This window comes from Colias eurytheme, chromosome 11 (assembly GCF_061535395.1).
Source record: "Colias eurytheme isolate Ceu_HAF_F1 chromosome 11, ilColEury1 Martin Lab GWU primary, whole genome shotgun sequence".
Lineage (NCBI taxonomy): Eukaryota > Metazoa > Arthropoda > Insecta > Lepidoptera > Pieridae > Colias > Colias eurytheme.
In genome coordinates this window covers 12850576-12867684 of record NC_142990.1, presented here as the reverse complement: position 1 = coordinate 12867684, position 17109 = coordinate 12850576, and the positions used below count along the sequence as shown (strand labels likewise).

General features: G+C 34.5%; 1 long non-coding RNA gene across 1 annotated transcript; it reads left to right on the top strand.

The window, feature by feature from the left end:
• Positions 1-4056: 4056 nt before the first annotated feature.
• On the top strand, positions 4057-13393 carry LOC149904942 (uncharacterized). Its single transcript, XR_016457223.1, has 3 exons — positions 4057-4066; positions 4464-4687; positions 13201-13393. It is a non-coding gene; the product is annotated as an uncharacterized LOC149904942 (long non-coding RNA).
• Positions 13394-17109: the final 3716 nt, after the last annotated feature.

Sequence of the window (17109 nt, the reverse complement as noted above, 5' to 3'; positions counted from 1 at the left end):
AAAGCTAATGACTAAATTGAGACAACTGGAACGGGTAGATAATGTCTTCACAAAAGCGCTAAAGATTCACTCCCCAGTGCTATTTACCATATTTCTCTGATGATAACTGTACTTATAAATAATTCAATACATGCCCGTAATGAGTAAGATAATCAGCATGTGATGTAAATTGTCTGTAAGGAGATTACCTATTATATAATTAATAACATTTATTCAGCTCGTGTCATTTTGTGGCCACATTTACATAAGCGATGTGTTTATTTGCTTTGTCTTATTGAAATTACTGTTAAGAGTCGATTCAATTATTATATCAGACGCTGTATGAAAAATATCTGGTATCGTACGTGTTCTAATTAGACTTAATTAAATGTGATGGAATAGAGTATTTGTTACGAGCGGTAGATTGAGAATTGTAAAATTAGTACGATGTTGACTTTTGTTAACTTTCATAATTTATTTTTGAGACTGCGACTGCAAATTGGTCTAGTGGTAGAATCAATTGGGTTTACACCTTGTATTCCATCCATTCCATTCCATTTCCAAATTAAGTTCTTTTTTACATACCCCATAGTGGCATGGCGTCCATTGCTATTTTCAATTTTGGAAAACATCAACGAACTATTTCTTCGTAACAGTCCTCAATATAGCAGTAAATAATTCCTACGAAGTGATTTAGAGTAACTGTATCCCGAATTCCCCGAAAATTCATAAACGCGGATATCACGTCCCCAGCAGTGCGACACACGTACATTATATTTGACACAAAAACAGACGGAGTGGACCCACGGCTCGGCCCAGCACAGGTAGCAACGGGACTGCCTTCTGCGAACGCAAACGAGCCCAAACAATCACACGTCTTCACATATTTCATTTCTTGCCAACACCGAAATGGATGACGGTAAAGTGCTTCATTAATAATGAAATTAATGATCACGCTTCCACGTTTTTTTTGCTAAAAATGGTAAGTGCATAACAATGAAGGAATATTTTTATACCGAAGCATATTTAATTAATTAGGTTTGTTAAGATAATTATTTATTCAAAAGTATTTGAGTAACGGCCTCGTCGATGAGCTCAATAGCGCTATAATTGTAAATACCTATATTGTATATTTTACCCATTTATGTAGGGCGCATATATGTATGCAAATAGCTGGATGTCGCATCGATGCCAGCTCTTTTTGCGACAACGACGAGAATTGTTAACTTGCCTTAAGACGACTCGAAACAAACATAACTATTCATTATAATTAGCCAGTAAGGGATCGCTGATATCGCAAAGAAGTTTCGAATAAAAAATAATGTAAATTCATCCATTGTCGCCGGGACACGTGCGCTACCATTTGTAGCCGCCATTACCATAATGTGTCCGTTCAATAGATCCACTTTGTCAATATTTACAGGACTTTTTAATGTTTACATTTGAATTTGATTACAATTTAAGCAGATGTAAAACAGTGGGAAAAGTTGCGTCATCGCGTCCTGCTCGATTGGGAAATTTTCTTTTATGCTAAATTCCCTGATGTCATTCATTCATTTTAAAGTTTAATCTCTTTTTATTTTTATCTAAAAATACCGTGTCCTCTTGTTGTTGTCCGTGAGATTACAGATTAGTTAAAGGTTATTAGTTAAATATTTCTTGTTTTTCAAGTGTGAGATAAGTCTAAATGATGAATGTAATAAAATTCTGACAAAAAATGTATAAGGATTACGCCTTAAAAGGATTACGCCTTAAAATTGGTGAAAGATCAATCTTTGGCAGTTGTCTTACCAACAGGCCTCCATTAAACAAGCCTTAATGAAGTACCAAAGAGAGTGCATACTATAATCTATGTAAAAGCTTGAAACCCCTTGGAGTATCACGGCTGAAGCTCGAAGTGCTCGATTATGTAAGCGGGTGTTGAATGCGACACAGATCTCTCGAGAGGCGGGTCAATGCCAACACTCTCTCCACTGCCATATCTATATTTATATTTTTTTATTCATATTTTATTAAAGCATCAAATTTTAAGGAAAAAGGTCACAGACTGATATAAGGTGTTTACGCTAATTCTTCCGTTTGATCCTTTTTTTATATTAACTAGGTGTGATAAGCGGTTCCATGGCAAACTGAAGAATAACTATGTGTTATTCTGGTATATTAGCTACATCAATGCCAAGTATCAATATTTTGTCTTAGAATAAGTTATTCCTGTAATTGTTTTGTAAGTAGACAAGTTCATTTGTATTCCGATGCAAGATCACATTCCGTCATTACAAGTTAAATTTACTATTACATCAAAATCCGTATAGTGATTTTCCATTGAAAGTGTACCAAACATATATTTTTGTAGGTCAAAATAAATTGAACGATATTCATTAATAAAAATATGAATTTAATGACGTCTAAATGAAAAAAAAAAATGCTAAACATTCGTAAAATGTCAGAAACATCATATAGGTAGGTACAATTGAACAAAACGTTAGCTTTAAATACGAGCGAGCTGAAGCACCGGAGGGGAAAACAAACAAAAGTAGAAATCATTTAGTCGCTCGTAACGATTGATTTGACAAACAAGAATAAGAATGAGCTGAGGGAGGCGGGCGGCGTCAGCGCATCTACAACTCAAATGGCAGATCAAATATTGATGAGTTCTCGAAAAGTCGCCAACCGTTACGTCCCCGCATACGCTCTGCATACATTGTGGTTGTTTTTCCAAATTATCAGGAATTATTCGTGTGACCGGTCGCTAGGCTCGAGGCGTCAAACTTTAGCCTCAGCTGTCAACCCGTCAACGATCTGATTACCTGAATTATGCATGTGTCGCACATGCCCCGAACATTGGGATGTATTCACTTCAATCTGTTATTGGTTATAATGTGGCCTATAATCATGCCCTTGTTAAAAACATTTACACGCTTACATAAACGTACTGACGGCATCGGATCATATCATTTTATCTAAACTTAATAGTAGATTGAATATTATATGGAAATAATAAAGCTTCATGGAATAGTGTAGAAAACGACAAGCGATTTAAAAATACCAACAGTCAATTCAAACTTCATTATAACAGAACAAACATTCTTTAGGAAAAAAACATCTATATAGGTAACACTCGAAGGACTTCTTTTCCAGAAGCGGCATATAAAAAAGCTTTATCTCATTTGAATGGACTTATTTCGTAGCGGTGGATGTTAACAGAGTATCGGGCGTATTGTTCCTCGCTCTCACATAAATCACACGAACAATTCGGCAATATGTGAATAGCCAGCAGTGTGGAGAATCGAAAGGGTTCTTATGATTTAGAGTCGCCAGAGACGAGCCGTAAAAACGGGTGCAGGTGTCTCCGCGAGATACCATCTCTGCGATGTCTATTATCACGTTCTGTTCTGCAGATTTATGGTAATATTCGATACAAGTGTGAGAATGTTTATCTGATCTCGTGCGTGACTAAATATATCCACAGATTATAATATGAACCTGACCTTTTAGAAATCAGATTTCGACAAATGCAGAAAAAGCGGTATTCTTTTGATGAATGGATCGGGACAATTTTAATCACTGTGTTGGAAACGTATTTATTTGATCGCCATAACGGAAACTTTTTGAGATAGTTAATATTTACACGTTCTTTAAAAAGGAAATGTATTTGACAAACAGGTAGTTATTTGTGGTTTGATATTTCTTAGATAACAGAGACTTATTATAATTAAAAGTTCCTATTGCATTGTTCCGTAATCTACTACTAGATACGACTATCTCTAAATGAACTTAACATACATAAAAATGTAGCTAAAAGCTGGTAGAGAGGTCGCAGGTCTACTCAGAGTGCAGCGGCGCGAGGCGAGAGGCTGAGGGCTGTGCTGAGGGCCCTCGGCCGCGCGCCGCCGCGTTTTAATTATGTCCCGTGTGCTGATGTCTGATGCCTGCTGTCACCGACACTCGACACAATACACGTTAGATTGTTGTGGATCGAGATAGGGTAATTTTCTGTAGTACAGATGACGGCACGGAGAGATGGAACTTGCACGGGAGGTGTCTTAAAAATTGATATTTGTGTGGAGTTAATGCATCATGGACTATGGTAGGTATACCTATCAGAATTATTGTTAGTATTGAGCAAAATGAATGAAACAGCATACGTATATCAATTACATTAGCATAGTAATTATTTTGTCTAAGTTCATTTGTATTCCGATGCAAGATCACATTCCGATGTTACAAGTTAAATTTACTATTATTTGTAACCATATTTATATTAATGTTACTACATAAATTGAAACATACATACATTAGGATACCCTCAGATTACTTCATGGTTGTTGTTAGTAATTTGTTCCATAAATGGTTAGCAAGTTCAATGATCCTACACAGTAACACCTGCCGGAGGATGCATAAATAAAAATATAAATTTTAATTAAATATGCCTCGCCTAATATGTAATCTGAATTACTAATAACAATATATATCACCAAATACAGTAGTCATTAATTCGCTGACATGCGTCAATACGGGACGGGGTGAAAAACTGGTGCTCAGTATTTTAATTAAAGTTGAATTAGTGGAACGTCAACGTCAGAGGCGTCTCGCTAATGCAGTCTGCAATATAGCGCCATCTACCGGCGGCTGCTCGGCGCTCGGACAAATTGAACAATACCGCACAATACGATGCCACGCCGCCTGTCACGCTGTCACGCTGCTCGCTGTAAGCTCATTTATTGCTTTCTTTGTACTTTCCATTGCATTGGGATTACATTGATTAAGGAACTCTGCTGTATAATAAAATTGAAAAATAACTCATTCAAGTACATGCTTATATGTAGATACATGATAAAATTGAAAAAAAAAATCTATTTATCAATAAGTTTCAATTCATAAGATGTGTAAATTATCTTTAGGAATAGACCATTTAACAACTGCGAGCGTGTTGAAATGAAAAATGTATTTGTCAGAATTGTGGTTAAATACAAAGGTTTTATAAGAAAATGACGTCCGCACAATGTGATTACGAGTGTTCTGTCCGATATACAGAAAAAGGTTTTAGTCTCTAAATGTCACACACCCACGTAAGATAAAACAAAAGACAATAAGATACGCTTCATCAGGATCAATGCGGTCTTTTCTGGAGACTATAATTAAATGTCTGATACAGATGGGCTTAGAGCAATCAATGTTTAGTAATTTGTCCCTATACTCCATTTAAGCCAACCACGGGCAACCAGAGACAACTTTTACATCAGAGCATGCTCAAAGTTTTAGATTGATAACGGGACTTATGGTAAATTTTCAAAAATTGAGCAAAGAAATAATTTTTATGCCTCGTAAACGTTAAAGGTTTTCACTCTTATCGCAGTTTCCATTATCAGTAATTTACAACGTAATTTATGACTGACGTTTAGATAATTCTTGCAATAGGATACTTTAGTCGCTACGTGTATTCTTAACAAAAAATAAGCATAACAATATTTATGCTGTATTATTATGGCTCACTGGCACTGCATCAATTATATTGCTATATTGATAAGCGCTGAAAAAGCTAGAGATTGTTAATTAGAATAATAAAAATAGTGGTACAGTGAGACGCGAATCAGTAGACTGTGACGGGCAGCGCGGGTTCCGAGCTATTGAGCCGATCACCTGTTGCAAAAATCGTCTGGCAATAGTAATTGACAGGCGGACGGAATGCTGAATAATGAACAAATCACAAAAAATCTTGTAATTGTATGAATAAAGTGATGGACATGCAAATATCGGTGAATGTGTAATTATAGCGGCTTGCACGCTGTCTAGCGTTGCTAGTCGCTGTGCATGCGTGCCTTTTAATTGCTCATTTTCCTAATTTAGTAATAAAAATGTATTCCATTATTATTGCTTCATCGAAAAAGTACTAAGTAATCACTAATGGTACAAATGTTGTTCGATTTAACCTTATGATTAATATCAGCGATGCGGTTTAGTTTCATTAGCCTGTGTTATATATTGTATGCTGATGAAATATTTCTGTTCATTATAATATTTCATTTTCATTAAGCTTTCGTTGTTCCACTATCTAAATATATATAATATATCGGTGGTAAATGTTAAAAATACTATGTAATGACGATTCGAAAGTGCTACTAAATAGTAGTCTAATTGAATAAATGAATGTTTGAGTTTGAGTTTGAGTTTTGAGTTTAAAAGGCAGTGCAAAATTGGCAATGTCGTTTAAAATGAACACTCAAACTCAAACTCAAACTCAAACATTTATTTATTCAATTAGACTTCTTCTAGAAGCACTTTTGAAACGTCATTAAGTACATGTTTTTAACATTACCACCGATTCGGAAAGCAGTATCTACGGAGAAGAATCGGCAAGAAACTCCATAGTTGCTCTTTTAAATCATGTCAGATTTACAATTTTACAAATTACATAATATGTAATATCATAATATATTATCATAATATACCAAAGAACTGTCCTGTGGTTTTTACGCGACAACCCTCCATGGGTTTTTATCTTCCATATATTCCTTAATACTGTAATAGGCTCTCTTGACAAGTACATTTTTTATATAAGATTTAAATGTAGAACTATTAAACTCTTTAATATTATGAGGAATTCTGTTGTAAAAGCGTATACCTTGGCCCATAAATGAACACATTTATGTAATCTCCCACAAAGAAGTAACTGTTTGAATGTTCACTTAGAGAGGTGTATATTGCTTATAACAATGTCATCTTATAGTCTTCTTTGTGTGTAATTTGTGGGTTATTGGATACTTTATGCGGGGATGTTATACACATTTGATATTGCTAAGCATGATTTTTCACATAAAACAAAAAGCAGGTCCCACAGTCGTTTACCGAATTCGCAAGGGAGAAAGTCTTTCTAACTCTTTCACCTTTTGTTTAGACGTAGAGCATATCGAATAAAACACGTTCCCATCAATTATAACCGCAAACGATCGTTAAATTCGTACACTCGTATTGTTATGGCATTGTGACGCAAGGCAAGGGTCGGACAATGGCTGGCTTGCTGTATCGGCAAACAATTCGTTATCGACACGCGTCCGTCTCTGATTGATTGACGTGTCATTAGGGAAGGGAGTTCACAGATTCGTCTTTATTTCATTGTGTTCTGATGTTTAATTTGCCTCGGAAGTTAGAGATATAAAATTAAAAATAGAGCAAATTTGGCGAACTTCTCCCATGAAAGTAATCGTATGGTCTATGTCTAATCTTTATATTATCGAATGCTGTTTGTGCATTGACCGAACAAATAATATGTAAAGCGAATCGGATTTTAATGACTAGGTACGTTAATTCTGAACTTTAAATTATAATTTTGTTACTTGTGTAAGTAATGTAAGCTTATTCTAATGATCCAAAACCAAAAGACCTCGAGAATACATCTTCTTTGTCTTATTAACTAAAAAGTTTGCAGTAATTTATACTTTAATAAATTATATAATAATTGTAGAGTCGATAAAATAGAGCGTGTAAGCTTAGAAAGGTTACAACGTGACGTTATTATTTATTTCTTTGCAACTTGGCATCACATAAAGAAGACAATTATTGAGATCGAATAGTTAAGGTATTATATTATAATTATACTATAGGTAGCTTTCATTAATTAACGTTTTATAATAATTATCGTCTTAACGAGAAAACAAGCGATATTTCCAGGAATGTGTTACAAAAACTGGTGTGTGGTGCGATCCGCTAGATACGTACGTTTCAGGAAGACACCCAATAAAGGAGGAATGTTAATGGCCTTACTCTTTCGAGATGTTCGCTGAAAATACTTTGAATTTCTCGTAACATGTAATTAAGGACGATACAAAAAGTAGAAACTAACAAGAAGCTGGATGTTCTATAAAATGCACGATCCAACAATGTGCTACGAAACGTACCTACGCAATACGCTGGTATAATTCCATGATTATTATTAGGTATGTATTGTAATACCGAGAAATGTGCAGCTGTTTCTTCGTAATGTTATCCCAGAAAAAATACTCCCACTAGGTGCAGTATACAAGTATAGAAGTGATGTTTTTGTGCACAACGTGATCAAGCATGTCCAACTAAAATGCTCACCCCTTATTGCTGTATAATTAAGAAAAAGTATCGCGAATGATGGAAGAATAAACGGTTGCATTAGAATATTGCAAGTGAAAACATGGGGAAGATAGTTTATTGCATTTTTGTGTGCTCATGTGTTTAAATACCTTATATGTACCTAATGCTAGATATTTTTTTCATAATAACATGAGAATTGCTGCACGCAAAAGCAACCAGTACTATTTGATGCAATAATTGTAATGAAACGCACCTAGAGTTATTATAATTTTATAAAAAAAATCTACAGAGTTGCTTTAATTCTATAGAGATCAATAATTATGTCTAACAATAACTGTACTATGCAAAATCCCTCAAGATTTGATAGGCATTGCAAGTCTTCAATACAATGCTCAAAATGTTATACCTACTTTGAAGAAAATGTGACGAGTATTTATCGGAGGAAAAAGGTTGTCGCGACAAAATAGCCGGTAAAAAGCGGAATATCTGAGGCGACTTCATTAAAATCTTTTCACGGGGTTTGTATGAGGACAATGCCTATTACAAATACGTCAGATGTTTTTATATCGCGGTGGGTCGCCGGAGCGGCGCGGCTGCTGCGACCACCTTTTGGGAACCTTCTTCATTGTTTTATGACCATATTTATATTATTTAATTCATGTGTCTAATACTATTTTAAATTTAAAATGTTAAAGTCAAATATTTTTTTCTCAACTAAATTAAAAGGTGCGTACAAAATATACTGTCCCGTGTGTCCTTTATAAACTTTAATGTTTGTGCATAAATGAACGCTTGTTACTTTATCTTAATATCCTTATACTTAATCGGTGTGAAATGAAGCAGAGATAGACTGTCTGAATAGGTAGTCTGAATTAGTGCATTGATTACTTAGATGGCGTAGGGCGTTACTTATTATTATTATTTCTTTTTCCTTGAAAGCAGCTGGAAGAAAAGTTGCAAGAATTAAATTAATTAATAAGAATGATACAGTACCTGCACTGAATTGAATATTTGACGTTAAGATCGTCTCAAACCATGCTTAAAATTGGCTTAAGTGCCGATTAAATATTTTCTTGTATGTGACATATAAGCTACCTCATACCTGAATCAAATCAATTCTCTATTCAGAAACCCGGCTTTAGGCACCTATTAATATCACTTGTATCTCTAATCGTGTATGCTATGTGTTAACTACGTATATTTTTGAAGCATACCTTATTGTGTAGCGAGCGAGTGGCGCTAGTCGAGTGAGGTGAGTGCGGGGCGAGTGCGAGTCGGGCGCGGAGAGGAACAGCCGCTTTGCATATCAAAGCGAGCTCGTCAACACTTAGACACGCGTTTTGCACTTGTTCATAACTTTTAATTGAATCACAACTAAAGTACATTGTTTTATGTGCATTGCGTAGATGTGTAGAAGCTGGCACTATTAGAACCATCTGCTTTGCTATGTTTAGATTGTCCATTCTTTGATATTATCTATTACTAACCTACTTATATTTCTGGATATTTGGTGGGCACTTACGAATATAAAAATCAATCAATTTCAACGAAAAAAATTATATTTATTCAATCAGACTTGTCTCAGATGCGTTTTCCGAACACACGACGTCTCGGTCGAAATGGGAATGTGTAAAAATTGTTATTATCAAAATGAATTAAACACACTACTAATTAAAATTCATCTTATTTCAGCAGTTAGATAGAAGCAATAGAGATTTACTAAAATAAATAAATACCCGTATAATTAACACTTTCCAATTCAGACCAAAGCTATTCCAACATTTAATTTCATAGGCTATCTCGCATCATATTTTCATCATCGATTTATAAAAAGATTTGCAAAAAGATTTCCTATAGGAAAATCAGTGTTACATAAAAGCTGTTCTATTTGTATAACAATACGTCCTTTCTTTTAATTGTTATCTATATGTATAAAAATAAAACCCGTTTTCCTTGGTCACAACTCACGGCATCACGCGTGAACGGGTGGACCGATTTCGATAATAATTTTTTTATTATATTCCTTGAAGTACGAGGATGTACTTTCATGTAATTGAGTGAACCAATGTTCAATCGTACAAAATACAAATATTAAGTTTGAATGAAATGTAGAAATGGTAGGTACATAATATTATTATGTACTTCTTTTGAAAGCCGAAGGGAGCGGTATTATGAACTAGAGCGGTATAATGAAGGAAATGTCTCCAAACAAACTGAAATATGTTTTTTAATGTTTCTGATAACAAGGCCATTAAAAATAAGAGGATTGTAATGGAAAAAACTGGAGCTCTCTCGAGTTCCACCGGAGTGAGGCTCTGAAGAGGTGTCAGTCCTCGCGTTTGTACTGTCTCGAGGAGATGATTTAATGCGAACCACCCTCTGTGCGCGACTGTACCTCCAAGGTACCTCCCTGTACACTGGGGCACGGAAGTGCTGTGTACTGTGAGGTGGAAAAGTGCTTTGGAGTGAAATTGTTTTGTTTTAAATCTTGATGAGAGGTGATTACTTAATTGAAAAAGTTAGAAAATTACGTGATGAAAGTAAAATAAGAACAATTTGACTTAAGAAAAATAATATTTACGTAGGTATAGAAACCTCATAAAACTTATGAGATATTCTAACAGCTTTAAAACAAATGAAATTGATTTAAAACAATAACGTCTAAAAGTTATTACTTTTTCTTATACTTACACGAAGGTATCATCAAATCGTCGGATTTCTTATCTAACCTGTGACATAAAATCACTTCAAGCAACACCTATAGTAATTTATAATTTGTTCACAGATCGTAACCTGTTTCTCCCCTATATCTCTTCCAGTAGGGGGTTCTTCAGTGCACAAGCTTGCGTTGTTTTGTTTGTACACTTGATACCACTCACCACTCGCTTCACAAACAAATTGAAGTCACTTTTGTGCGCGATCACCCCTGTTTGCAGTTTTAAGGGACCGTGTTACGTCAAGTAATTAAATAATATTATGGAGTCGTTGTTTAAATTTGTTTTTAGTGAGGAGATAATTATATTTTAATTGAAAAAATAATAAGATTTTTCAGAATGCAAAGTTGAAAATATTGACATGGTTTTAGTTGGTAGAGCTTTAAGGCGATATATTAATTAAGAGACGAAAAAATGAATATTTAGGTTTTCTTCGTGTTTCATTTCCACGATGTAAATGAGAACCCCTTCTCAAGAAATCTCTCTAACTATGAATGAATGAAATGCTTATATTTTTCATATGTAAGAGATAGGACAAAAGGCTGCTGATGATGATGATGATGAAGAGATAGCAAATGAAGACAAATTAATTAATTCAACGAAATTGCAAAGTTTAGTTTTTTTCAAATCAAATATGAGAAATTATTAACTAATCATAAAAAGTGTGATAATTGTAGCGACAGTATGCGTACCGCGACAAAAATATCAATATTCGAGCGGGTAGACAAAAATATTTTAGTTTTTCTTCATTTTTATTACAATTCGATCTTAGCCGCCTGGAAAATTTCTATACGTCAGGAAAATTTATATAGATAAGGAAAATTTCTATATGTCAGGAAAATTTATATAGATAAGGAAAATTTGTATAAGTCAGGAAAACGTTTATTAGCCAGGAATATTTCTATACGTGAGGAAAATTTCTATACGCCAGGAAAAATACATAAAACGGGAAAATATCTATAAGCCAGCAAAATTTCTATAAGCCAGGAAAATTTCTATACATCAGGAAAATTTCTCTTACGTCAGGAAAAAATCCAAAAGTCAGGAAAATTTTTATAAGAAAGGAAAATTACCATAAGTCCGGAAAATTTCTATACGTCAGGAAAAATTCTATAAGCCAGGAAAATTTCTATACGTCAGGAAAATTTCTATACGTCAGGAAAATTTATATAAATAAGGAAAATTTGTAAAAGTCAGGAAAATGTTTATTAGCCAGGAAAATTTCTATACGTAAGTCGGGAAAATTTCTATAATCAAGGAAAATTTCCATAAGTCCGGAAAATTTCTATACGTCAGGAAAAATTCTATAAGCCAGGAAAATTTCTATACGTGAGGAAAATTTCTCTTTGCCGCAAAAATTTCTATAAGTCAGGAAAAATCCATAAGTCAATAAAAAATAATATTATAGATAAATTATGATAAAATACGTATTTAAGGCGATAGAAACGATTCAACTATAAATTTTTATTTAAACATGGTATGCATAATAAATAACCTTATATTTCGTATTTCTCAGAAATAATTCAGAAGAGAACTGAATACAACGGTTCCGTGAGATGGGAGAGGATACGGAAGATTGCTCTAAACCGTTGTTAGGCGATTGTGAAGGTAATATTATTTATTTAATTTAGTATTTAATTTGATAGATAAATTAAAAAAATTAATCAGAGAGTTAATGTAAAAAGCAGTTTTAATCCTACTAATATTATAAATGCGAAAGTTTGTGAGGATGTGTGTGAGTGTGTTTGTTACTCTTTCCCGCAAATACTACTGAACCGATTACAATGAAATTTAGCACGCATATAGAAGGTAACTTGGATTAACACATAGGGTAGGTTTTATCCCGGAAATCCCACGGGAACGGGAACTTTGCGGGTTTCCTTTGAAAACGCGGGTGAAGCCGCGGGCGGAATACTAGTTTTAAATATAATCACAAAATACAAATGCATGAATACTTAAAGTTAAACCAATCCGATCGTACTTTTTGTGCGGCCAAAATAGTTTAATTTAAGGAGTTAGGTATTTAATGAAACAAATCGGCTTCTTACCAACCTTTCGTAAAAATAATTCGGTACATGAGGGCGCAATTTATAGCGAGCTATATTTTGTAAGTCCTTCTCATGGTCGCGTATGAATTCCATACAATACCCGCGACACAGTCACAGATTGCTAAATAGTTATGACACAGTGGAGTTTAGACAGCATTGCAGTGGATGGCCTTCTATGGTATGCTTTTTTAATTTATACCAAACAAGCAAGCTTCGATGCACTTAATATTAGGTGATACTCGCCGCCCATGAGCAATCGCAAAGTAAGGCATTGCGAATCTTTAGGGGCATGCGATTGTTTTACCGGCTTTTGCAGACCTTGAAGGTGTACCGTAAATCACAGTTAAAAATGTCATTATTATATAGAGAGATGCTTTACTAGGAGTTCTGTTTCCCAGGAGCCAGCAAGGAAGCAGATGGTTATCACCGTGAGAGGGCGGTGGATCACAGCCACGTGACGCCGCTCTCGTGAGGCGCCCGGACCACCAGGGGAGCTGATGTAATCTTGGAAACACTTTCAATGGATCTGTTACACGACTTTAGGCGTTTCGTATGTTGGTGATATGAATTGTTAGATCATTATATTGTGTTATAGTTCGTCTTGATAACTGGAATGTTCTGAATAAAATATACTTAACTTAGAGATTGATTTTAAAGATTTTAACATGAAAGAACTACAAAGAAGTAAATTGAATAACGATTTTCTGAAATCGCAAATGAAGTTGTAATGCATTTTTTTCAAATTTTACCAATAATTTACTTCCCTGCATTTTAGATTTTGTTTGTCTGTTTGCTCTTCTCGTTAACATTTATTTTAGGGGACAAGGATAATATTTATCGAGTAGGATCTGTGCTACCGACTTACTTAGGTACTTTCATAAAACTGTAAAGATTCAATTTACTTTATTACCTATTTTATGTTTTATGGTATCAATATAGGTAGGTACCTACCTACCTAAACATCCTCGATCTTTTCGTTTCAAACATACTTATAAAAAGAAATCATACCTTATAAGTTATAATATCTATACGATAAATTCCTAACAGCCTACTATATAGTATATAATATATATGTATCTTTGATGATTAATAAATGACTGATGGCTTACAGAATGCGTTTCCCATACATGTGATTAAACTTTAATTGACCCTTTATTTTCTTCAATAGTTTTTAGTAGTTAATTATGATAATAGGAGGAGTAATAAGGAATGATAAACAATGATTTATAGTTTTTATGAATTGTTTTTAAAACTGAACACTATATACTTAGGTAGGTACCTAGTTACCTACCTATACCTATTTAACCCATTGACCACCGTAAGGCCCGATCGGGGCGCGACACAATAGATTTTCTATTGTGTCTGTGATTCCGAGGACTGATGGATTAAGAGATTAATGTCATTGTTGCTTAAGGTGTTTACACATAACTTATTTGTTGTTTATCTAGTTTGGATGAATAGATAGGTAATTATTTGTTACATGTTTAGGTATGTTAGATACCTACTGAACATGTAAAGTTAGCTCGAACGATTGAAAACTAAATGTAATATGGTTAGATTATAAACTGAAATTAGGTATATGGAGAGGTAATAAGTGCGAGTAAAGCAAATGTTTTCTAAAGTTTTAAATTATTTTTTATTAGATTGTATTTTTATTCGTTACGTATAAATCCTTTTCAAAGGTTATGAAATAAAGGTGATATTTGCAGCTGATAAAATCAATACCTACATATTGTGAATGCGTAAATATTGTATTCCACACTCAATCAGTGTACGTGAGTTGGTAGATAATACCATAGGTGTCTAGATTACAGTACCTTGTTAGTTGTTAACAATAAGGTAAACTTTATACATCATAATATAAGTGTAATTGTAGAAGTGATATTTAATTCTGAATGTTTAGGTACCTACTTTTACAATAATTACATGATATCTACCTAAATTATCTGGTACTTACTTATTAGGTATATTTGTGAATTAAATTATAAACTAACTCGGTAAAATATATCTAAAGGTCACTATGGATAAAATATTTAGGTATGAATAACAAACATGCAGATGATAAAGTTTAAAATATAAAATTAATTTATTGTATTGTAATAAATAATATAATTTTTAAGATATAAAATTAAATGTAACAAACAACAGTAACTGTCCACGCGCAGGCAGCACGCAACACATAAAGCTCGCCCAAATGAACTCAATTAAAGCATGTCATGAACTACTGTTATGTTGTAAATTGCCGCGTGTTTCGAACGTTTTATTTCGTATTTAAAAATAGATCGCGCGGTTGAAGTCGAAGCGAGACATATTATTGCAGAAGGCGCAAAGAATTGTCGCGGCGACCGCCCCCGCGCGCTCCGCCAATCGGGAGCGCGCACGCCTGCTATTGGCCGCGCTTTGCCGCCGAAACGCGAGGAAAAAGCGTGCCGCGTGAAAAACAATGGCACTCGCATTGCCAGCACTTGAGTTTATTTTGCGACCAGCGTACGTTGAGCCCGCGAATGTCGCACCATTCCTCTCGTGTACCTGCAGTTCCTAGAACTACGAGGAGCAGGGGATGTCAAGATAAAATGGTTTGTCAGCGATGTAGCTGGTGCCTGTAGTGGTTAGCGCAGTAAGTGATGTCACGTAGTGTGCGCATGTGTGTGTAGGTCGAGAGTCATGTGCGAAGTGTTGGCGCGTCACGGGGCGGCATCGAAAGTGGAAGCTCTACTTCTGGACAGGTTCAAGTAACCTCAATATGTAACTGCTTAATTATTTTTTCTCCTATTCGTCAAGACTGTTAATTTTCTAATTACAGACTTCCAGTTGCCTATTGTTTGGTGCTAACTGTCACAATGTACCTATTACAAGACTTTGTATCAGTTGATTTCTTGGAACCTTTGAAAATGATAAAATATTATTGAATGTTTCTTGTATGATTGCAACCAATTAAAATTCTCTACGTAAATTTATTATACTAAACGTGAAGTCATTTGTAACAAACTTCAAACATGTGTGCAAACAGATTTTTGATAGATATTATTTTAGTAGGTGTTCTTAAAAGTAGCTGGACATACTAAACATAGAATGGCATAGAATATGGCGTGTTTTTAATAATTATAATAAATGGATGTAATAACTTCGTGAGAAACCCAGAAATGAGAAATTTGGGAAAATGGAAGTCAATTTTTTATTCTTATAAATGTCCTACTTAACCTTACGTGTAGTTATCCCACCCGAAGTCGGGGTCTATCACTAGTTACATAACACAAGATGTAAAAGCGGTGTTGTCTGGTGGTCTGGCGGTCACGTGGTCGCTACGCTCGCTGACATAAATACGGGGCAACTTACGACACACGCATGGTAATGAGACAAAGCACAAGATACTCAAACTGTTCAACATTATTGAATTTTCATATAAGTATTATTATATAATAGTGATTTATTGTTTATGTTCACTTTTGTAAAGCTTTCGATAGAAGAATCCTCTGTTGGTTGAATTATGATCTGGTTATTTGTGTTCCATTGTTCCATTTGCAACAATTACTATTTTATTAATGCCACAGGACATTATGCTTGAGGCATATTTTATGTAGGTACTAACTGTGCCTCGCGGTTTTACTTACTGAGCAATGCGTGCTCCGCTTCTGTTACTCTTATCGTGATGATATAATATAGCCTATAGCCTTCCACGATAGGTAAATGGGCTATCTAACACCGAAATATATTTTAAAATGGGACCGGTAGTTCTTGACATTAGCACGTTCAAACAAATAAATAAACTCTTCAGCTTTATAATATTTGTATAGATAGTGCATTTAACATTCGAATCAAGCAAACCTACGGAAGACAAACGTACGTATTTGGTTATTACATATTTACATCTTTTAATTTTATGTATCTTTTGGGGATGCGTCAAAATTGAAAATTATTTAGATTTTTATGTGGAGAGACAGAAAGATATTCATAGAATTATTAAAGATAATATTCTACAAAAATCTTATTACACAGTATTAAATATTAGATCGAAAATGCTTAGTCTGATGATAATTGTTTTATTTATCTACTAGATTTCCGCCCGCGGCTTCGCCCGCGTTTGCAAATGAAAACCCGCATAGTTCCCGTTCCCGTGGGATTTCCGGGATAAAAACTATCCTATGTGTTAATCCAAGTTACCCTCTATATGTGTGCTAAATTTCATTGTAATCGGTTCAGTAGTTTTTACGTGAAAGTTTAACAAACATCCACACATCCATACATCCATACATCCTTACAAACTTTCGCCTTTATAATATACTAGACTAGACTAGATTTCCGCCCGC